General features: G+C 47.6%; 1 pseudogene; it reads left to right on the top strand.

Moving 5' to 3' along the window:
- The first annotated feature begins 287 nt into the window (after positions 1 to 287).
- Positions 288 to 5,024, top strand: LOC135229918 (PC-esterase domain-containing protein 1B-like; annotated as a pseudogene).
- The last annotated feature ends 4,224 nt before the right edge of the window (positions 5,025 to 9,248 follow it).

The following is a 9,248-nucleotide window of genomic DNA, read 5'->3' as shown; positions in this document are numbered from 1 at the left end:
GCCACATGAACCAGAGACTTACATCATCCTGAGACCAGATGAACTAGATGGTGCCCGGCCACAACCGATGACTGCCCTGACAGGGAGCACAACAGAGAACCCCTGAGGGAGCAGGAGATCAGTGGGATGCAGACCCCAAATTCTCATAAAAAGACCAGACTTAATGGTCTGATTAAGACTAGAGGCATCCCAGCTGTCATGGTCCCCAAACCTTCTGTTGGCCCAGAATAGGAACCATTCCCGAAGACAACTTATCAGACACGGAAGGGACTGGACAGTGGGTTGGAGAGAGATGGTGGCTAAGAGTGAGCTACTTGTATCAGATGGACACTTGAGACTGTGTTGGCATCTCCTGTCTGCAGGGGAGATAGGAGGGTAGAGAGGGTTAGAAACTGGCAAAATTGTCAGAAAGGAGAGACTGGGAGGGCTGACTCATTAGGCGGAGAGCAAGTGGGTGTATGGAGTAAGGTGTATATAAGCTTATATGTGACAGACTGACTTGATTTGTAAACGTTCACGTAAAGCTCAATAAAAATTATTAAAAAAAACATAGCAGCCATTTTGAGGATGGCGCAGGGACAGGCAGTGTCTCATTCTGCTGTACACAGAGTCACTATGAGTCAGAATGGACTAAACAGCACCAAACAACAACAACAAAGATGGTAGTGTGGATACATATCCTGTTATGTAATCTTCAAAGAGTATTACAATCAGACAGCTAGAAAACTTATCTAAGGGAAAATAAGAGGCCAAAGTTCATACCAGCAGGAGCCTGCATTAATATCATAGCAAGAAACAGGTCATGGTTATTGCAGCCAGGAAATTAGCATCTATATCCAACTGAAGAAGAACTCAAGATATGTATACTTGGAAACTAAATCCACATCCCAATAGGAACCCTGGTGGCACAGCGTTTAAGAGTTACAGCTGCTAACCAAAAGGTCAGCAGTTCAAATCCACCAAACGCTCCTTTGAAAACCATGTGGCAGTTCTACTCCTTCCTATAGAGTTGCTGTGCATCAGAAACCACTTGATGGCAATAGTAATGGGCAGCAGTAAATACGGCATATTTATTACAGTCAAGAGGTTAGCATGCATACCCAAAGAAAAACACGATGGGTTAAAACAAGCTCTAAGACTAAATATTTACCTAGAATATAGTAATAATATTGAAGTCAAGGTCATTACAGCCATAAAGTTAGCACTTATAGCCAAAGAAATAAGAGGTCAGAATTAATAAAACCTGGAATTCATCCAAATCCTAACATAAAGTGAGGGGCACAATGCTACAACCTCCATATACAAGGAGAAAGGAGGTTAGGGTTCAAAGAATCATGAGCCCAAAATCATATTTTAATAAGAGATACATTATGCTTCTTAAAGCCAGGAAGCTACAGTCACATACTACTTAAGAGAAGATCAGGGTTCATAAAGCCCTGGTCTGACTCAAATTGTGCTAAGAATTGTGTTATGTTTCCTACAAGCAGGTAAGTAGCAACCACGTTCATGGACAAAAACAGATTAGGGTTCATAAAGCTAACAGCCTACATCCATATTTTAGTGAAAATGGCCCATGGTTCTCATGGCCAGGGAGCTAGAATCCATATCCTATGAAACGTAAAGACAGAGTTTAAAGAATGCAAATCCGAGTAAAAATCTGAAACTGGATCTGAATATTAAACAGGCCGTGGTTGTTAGAGTCAAGAAACTCCTATGTTGGGAGACTGAAGGTCAGGGTTCATTGAGCCAGAAAAATGCATCCATAAAACATAGCCAAGGGAAAAGGGGGCCACAGTAAGTACAGCCAGATAGGTAGTATTCATATTCATGATTAAAGATGGTCAGAGTCCATATGAAAGGAAATTTGCCTTAATAACCTACTTAAAAAAAGATACATGGCTTGTGAGGCCTGGAAATTAGCATCTATACCCAGAGAAACATGAAGGCAGGATTCATAAAGAAGAGCTTTAACGTATGTACTAGTGAGAAAAGGGTCATTTAAACAAAGCTAGAAAGGGAATATCCATAACCTTAAAACAATATCTATGTCTTTAGTTTTGTTTTTTTTTTTACTAAGATATTGACATAATAGTAAAGATTATGTCATGGTTGTTACAAAAAGGAAGTTAGCAACCATATCCAAAGGAAAAAGAATAACAAAAAAGATCAGGTTTCACAGAGCCAGGAGCTTGACCCATATTCTGGTAATGAAATAGTCAAAGGCAGCACGGTTGGAAAGCTAGCATCCTATTCAAGCAGACAAGAGGCCAGGGTTCACAGAGCTTGTTCCATGCACATATTTTTTTAATAAGGAATATGACGTGAGTGTTACAGCCAGAATCTGCTAATAGAGAAGTTCATGATTCACAGAGCCAAGAGACTAAATCAACACCCTATGAAGTAATGGGGCATGGTTGTTACAGAACCATGCCCCATACTGGCATCTATATTAAAGAGAGGGAAGGGAAGGGTTCTTTTATCAAAGTTGATGTCAATATCCTGTTGAGAATTAGGCCTTGGATTTCAGCCAGGAATCCAGCACCAGTATGTAAAAACAAACAGTTGTATGTAAGGGATAAGGAAATCATGCTACATCTTAGTAAGAATTAGGAATGGTGCTTTCAGCCAGGACGTCAACATTTATATTCAATGGAGAGGAAGTCATTGTACGTGGAGCAAGTACTGACCATTGTACATGGAGCAAGTACTGACCAGTACATCTGGCTCATAGCAACCCCAGATATTGCAGAGTAGTAATGTACTCCACAGGTTTTTTTGTTTTCTAAGTTTATGCCCTTTGGGAAGTAGATAGCCAGAACTTTCACTTGAGGGGCCTCTATGTGGACTCAAACTGTCAATCGTTCTGTTAGCAGTCATATGTTTAATGGTTTGGGGCACCCAGAAGATAGTGTCATAATTTAAGGAGTGAGCATGTTAAAATTAACAGATCTAATGGCTGGTGGAGCCACTGTGGAAAAGGGTCTGAGCATTTCCCAAAGCAACGATTGTTCTACCACCACACCAGCAGACAAGTGCAGCTCAGGGCTTTTACTGAGAGCTGGAGCTCTCTTTTTGCACAAGTCCACCTACAAAAGTATAATAGGAGCCTAATTTGTAAGAGCCAGAAGTTGCATACTAAGCTTACCCTGCTTGAACCACACCAGAGGCCGTTTGTTAGTGCAAAAAGGTGGTGGACGGCAGGAGTTCTACACTGGACACCCCGGGGGGATCCCCAGAGAAGCAGAATGACTGCCCAGAAGGTGGTGCCCAGGAAGGGTAAAACGTCCACCTACGTTACATACCGTAGGGTTCCTTTGCTTCGATTCTCCAAAGGGCAATGCTGGATAAATGCAGAGGAGCTGTGTGGTGGCCAGGCCTCAGCTCAGGAGCACTGGGTGTGCAGATGGAAGTGTGAAGGGTGGACTGCTTGGGGATACCATCATGGCCAGTACCTTGTGGGTATGGATTCCCACACCCCGGTTGGAACACTGTGTTAGAAGGGGTCTCCAGACTTTACCCTGGGACAAAGACAGTGATCAGGTCATGGGATGTGTTCTTGTCATTTCTCAGGAGGGCTGGGGTACTCACAATGGGATTGGGAAGAGAGAGACAAAACGAAAACAAAGACGAAAGCACCGTGGAACTAAGATGAGTATGTTTTCCTGAGTATTCTCGCCTACACTGCCTGGAAATCCTGGGTGTGGATCCACCACCGACTGGGCCACGGCCCTGGAAGTGGCCTGGTTCTTCCAGTGGACAGATTTTGTCCCAGTGCCTGGAGCACAGGTGGTGGCTGAGGCGGAAACAGCCTACAACCATCCAGACCAACAGCATCAGTGTCAGCACCGCTGCCCTCCACCAAGGGGAGCCAAGCCAGGCACAGGGGCAGGGCCATGGGTTCAGAGGTCACACCGTGGGCCTAAGGATTGGCAGAACGCTTTCAGGGCCCCGGACGCTGCCCCCTTTCTCCTCCCCGTCCAGGCCCAGGCCAGTCCAGCGGCATTAAACAGCCCCCGTCTGCCCGCCCGGCCGCCCCACAACCGCCAGCCAGCCAGCCTGCCTGCCTTCTCTCCGTCTCTGGCAGCAGCCCCTCAGCCCTCGGTCCAGAGCTCTTTCGGGACCCGCCCTGAGGGAAGGCAGGAGCTAGGCCACCTTCACCCAGCCACCATGGTCCACGTGAGGGCGTCCGAAGTCCGGCAGCTGCGGCACAACAAGTTCGTGGTCGTCATGGGGGACTCGGTGCAGAGGGCCGTGTACAAGGACCTGGTGCTCCTGCTGCAGAAGGACTGCCTGCTCTCAAGCAGTCCCCTGAAGGCCAAGGGCGAGATGAGCTTCTAGCAGGACAGGCTGCTGCACGGCGGCGGGTGGGGCCGTATGCACAACGGGACCCACTACCGCGAAGTCGGCGAGTTCTGCTCCACACACCACCTTGTGCGCTTCTACTTCCTCACACGCGCCTACTCCCGGTACGTGGAGAAAGTCCTGCTGGAGCTGCTGAGGGGCGAGCACGGCCCAGACGTGGTCATCATGAACTCCTGCCTCTGGGACCTGTCCAGGTATGGCCAGGATTCCATGTGGAGCTACAGGAGGAACCTGGAGACCCTGTTCTGGTGCCTTCGCTAGGTCCTGCCCGAGTCCTCTCTCGTGGTGTGGAACACTGCCATGCCAGTGGCTGAGACGGTCTCGGGGGGTTTCCTCCCGCCTGAGGGCATGCCCCCGACCTCGTGCCTGCGGGATGATGTGGTGGAGGCCAACTTCTACAGCGCCGCTGAGGCCAGCAGGCTCCGCTTCAACGTGCTGGACTTGAATTTCCACTTCCGGCACTCCGGCAGCACAGGCAGGCAGATGGCGTGCACTGGAACCAACACGCTCATCGAAGGCTCTCGCAGCTGCTGCTGGCCCATCTGGGCGACATCTCGGGCGTGGACCTGCCCTGCGACAACCCGGTGGGCAGGTGGATCTGGGAAGGCCCTGGGAGCCGTCTCAGAGGGCCCGCGGACGACAGACTGCTCCAGCACCACTGAGGTGAATCCAGTGAGGTAGGCCCCGCCTCGACGCCCGCCTAGACCCGCGTGCCCGATCGCTTAGTCGCGGAGACCCCCTATTTCCCTGCCCCAGGTTCCCAGGTGCTTCCGGCGGCACCGCCATGGCTCCAGTTTGCCCCGGAACCAATCCCTGCAGCGCCAGCCATGCTCTGGCGACCCCTCTGCACTGCACGCTAGGTATGGCGAGGAAGCAAACCTGACAGCTGGCCGGCTGCCCCGCAACGCCGGAATACATACGGCCTCTGATTAGCACCAGCGCCGCGTGGTTCACCGGGCTTCTCCGCCTTACCCTCCAGGTACCCCCCGCAGAGCCACAGAGGTGCAGGGGGACGGACCGCAGCCACCAGTATGACCAGTGCCAAGACTTCGGTAACCACCCCCCCACGTAGGTCGTCCTCTCCCCTTTGAACCCTTGCCTGGGGGATGGCCTAGGCATGCAGGTCTGGAACACCTCCAGCCACCCCTCCACCCCTCTCAGCAAGGACAAGCCTTACTCGCTGCGAGTTGGGGAAAGGAACAGATATCAGACGTGCACACTCACGGTTGTCTCCTCCTTGCCTTGATGCACAAACTAACTGCGAATTAAAAAAGTGCGTTCAGAAACACAGTGTCTGTCTCTGCGAAGGCCTTGTGGGGCTGCGCCCTGGCAGTGTGTCCATAATGGATCAGTGTAGCCTGTCACTCCCATTATGTTCTGGGTGCCTTTCGGGGCAAGGAGCAGGGCGCCCAGACGCCTCCTCGGGGGCTTCTGCTGCTTTCAGGGCCAAAGAGGCAATCAGGCGAAATCCATTCCTTCCAATTACCTGTAGTTTCTGTAGAAGAGTTATTTGTTCAGAAAAGCCCCGAGGTTGAGCTGCGCTTCACCACTTAGCAAGATCCAATGCTCAATTCAGCGACCTGAAATTAAGTGCCTCTCAGGCCTCTCAGGGCTGGTGTAAAAACAAGCCTCCCAGACCTTTTTCTATACTATTAAAGTGAATTAATTTATTTGCACACACTTGGGAGACTCTGAGAGCTTTTCCAGAGGTCGGGGGTTTCCTTGGCAGAGGAACCAGCTTCTCTTTCCTCATATGAGGAACAATGCGCCTTAAAGACAAACGGGGATGGAAGGTAGCCAGGGAGGAGATGGGAATCAGAGTGATCTCAAGCATGCTAAGAATGAATGAGCAAATCCAGGGCTGGTTACGGAAAAGGAGAAATGACACATTTTGGGCTTGAAATGATTTAAAGTATTGTTAAAGGAGGTGTCAAAAGTTTGGTGTAAGAACCCCTACAGTACGTCAAACTGACAGACATGTGGGGGAAGCCAAGCATGCGCATATGCTTATATACAGAGCCCTGGTGGGGCCCTGGGTAAGCATTGCGCTGCTAACGAAAAGGTGGGCGGTTCACATCCACCAGCCCCTCCTTGGAAAACCTATGGGGCGCTTCTACTCCGTCCTATAGGGCTGCTATGAGTTCAACCTAACTCAATGGCACCTAACAACAATGACAGACATAAACATACATACATAGATTTATATATATATATATATATATATATATATATATATACACACACATATACAAAAAAGGAAAAAAAACCCACTGCTGTTGAGTCAATTCTAATTCATAGTGACTTGAGAGGATTTCCAAGGATGTAAATCTTTACAGAAGCAGACTGCTGCACCTTTCTCCCAAGGAGCTGCTGGTGCTTTCAAACTGCCGACCTTTCATTTAGCAGTTGAGTGCTTTAACCACAGTGCCACCAGGGCTTCTTATACATATACACACACATATATATATATACACACGTACATAAAATATACATGCATACAAATGTATATCCTGTCGTGTCACGCAGGAACTCCACCTATGTCACCTAAAAAAACAGAAACAGTTGCCAGTTGACACTGACTCTTGGCAAACCCAGGGTAGAACTGCCCCACAGTGTTTTCTTGGCTGTAACCTTCTTGGAAGCAGAGTGCCGGGCCTTTCTTCCACAGCAGTGCTGCGTGGGCTTGAACCACAAACCTTTAGGTTGTGCCAGAAGGAAACTTTGAAACTTTAATCCAAACTTGCATAAAAAAAAATTCATGTAATTCTATTGTTATTGGAAAAAAAAATTCTTTAGAAACAAAGAATTGCATTAATAAAAGCATCTTGAGAATGTAGGGTCTATTCTGATCATTGTTCTTCTGAGCAAGGTGGGAAGAGAAGGTGAGAGAATGTTCTGTCTACAACCACAGGAATACAGTGAACAAGCAGCCCTCTCGGGTGGCCAGGGAGCCGGGGGCCACGATCGTATTTAAGTCTGTATGAGAACTGTCTCTTTTTTCCTTTTACAGACATTTACTTTCCTCTTTTCTCAAAAAGTCTCCTAGATATGCCATTCCTAATGGCAACATTTTTATTTCACCTCTCAGGAACACAGCCTCTAACCGTGAAGCCCATCATAATGAAAAATCTCGCAAAACACGTCTGCAGCAGGTGGTATGCTTTTCTTCATTTTGGCTGTAGAATTTTTCTACAGAAAATTGAATTTGCTCACTTAGAATTAAAATGACCCTGCAGATCATGTTTAATTTTTCCAGCATGAATAAACCCAGCCTCTGTCTCTTTCCTCTGTCTCTCTCTCTCCCTATCTATATGCACACACACACACACACACACACACACACACACTCCAGACTTACATATAAGTTTCCTCATTGGTCAGACATTTTCAAAGTCTTTGAATCTTGCTTTCCCTGTGTAGATGGCTCTAGCAGATTCTAAAGCAACCAGGCCTTCCTGCATTGCTAGCGGGAGTGTAAAATGCTACAGCCACTGTGCAGAACAGTTTTGGCTGTGCCTCAAAAAGTTAAACATATGATGACCCCAAGATCCAGCAAACCCAGTCCTAGGCATGCACCCAGAAAAAGCCAAAACAAGAATGCAAACAGAACCCTGTAAACCAATGTTCACTACAGAGCTTTTCATAACAGCCGAAAGACAGAACTGCCTAAGTGTTCATCAACAGATGAATGGATAATCAAAATGTAGTCTCCCCTGCCCTTGCTGGCCCTCTACTTCACCAAACATGATGTCCTTCTCCAACAATTGACCCCTCCTGATGACGTGTCCAGGCAAGCAAATTGGACAATGTTCTGTGTTGATCTATATGGTTTTTCACTGGTTCATTTTTGGAAGTAGATGGCCAGGCCTTTCTTCCTAGTCTGTCTTAGTCTGGAAGCTCTACCAAAATCTATCCACCATGGGTGGCCCTGCTGTTATTTGAAATACTAGTGGCATAGCTTCCAGCATTTCAGTAACACCCAAGCCACTACAGTAGGACAGACTGATAGATGGGTAGTAGACTATTCTGTACACACATCCTTCCTCAGACTATACTACCTATTCACGACCTTCAAGCATTTCCTTTGTTAGTCTCTCTGAGTGGTTTTGTTCTTCCCCTTGGCATGTTCTTGAGAACCTTCTGCTCTCTCGTCTAGACCCATTACATGCTCCCCCTTCCAGGACACCTTTCTGACCGTCCCCAGGAGATTTAGCAGCATTGTAGATGGCACGCTTGTATTCCAGGTGGCATGCACTGTACATTTGGAAAGCCTAGCTCCCCTGCTAGACTTTTACCCCTTCCTGTTTATTTCTGTACAGTCTTCTAGTGCATCCCAGAATATGGTAGGCTCTGAGTCAAGGTTTGTAGAATGAAGAATTATTAATACAAATTAAATAGCAGACTGATGATAAATCATGCTGTTGAATGTCAGTAGTGAAAAGCTTACATAATTATTATGCTTGGTAACCTTGGTGGCGTAGTGGTTAAGAGCTGCAGCTGCTAACCAAAATGTTGGCAGTTTGAATCCTTAGGGTCGCTATGAGTGGAATTGACTGGACTGCAACAGGTTTGGTTTCTTTTTGGTTAGCAGTGAAGGACCTCTGGAGGCATAACAGTTAAGCACTCGGCTGCTAACAAAAAGGTTGGCAGTTCAAACTCACCATGTGGCTACAAGGGAGAAAGGCCTACCTATCTGCTCCTGTGAAGACAATTGTTATTCAGTGTCGTCGAAGCACTTCGGACTCATAGCGACCCTATGTGCAACAGAAAGAAACACTGCCAGTCCTGCGCCATCCTCACAAACGTTGTTATGCTTGAGTCCATTGTTGTAGCCACTGTGTTAATCCATCTTGTTGAGGACTTTCCTCTCTTTCACTGACCCTCTA

Source organism: Loxodonta africana, unplaced genomic scaffold, assembly GCF_030014295.1.
Source record: "Loxodonta africana isolate mLoxAfr1 unplaced genomic scaffold, mLoxAfr1.hap2 scaffold_624, whole genome shotgun sequence".
In the NCBI taxonomy this organism is placed as follows: Eukaryota; Metazoa; Chordata; class Mammalia; order Proboscidea; family Elephantidae; genus Loxodonta; species Loxodonta africana.
Note: the sequence above shows the minus strand (reverse complement) of the source record. Positions and strands in the feature narration are given on the sequence as shown.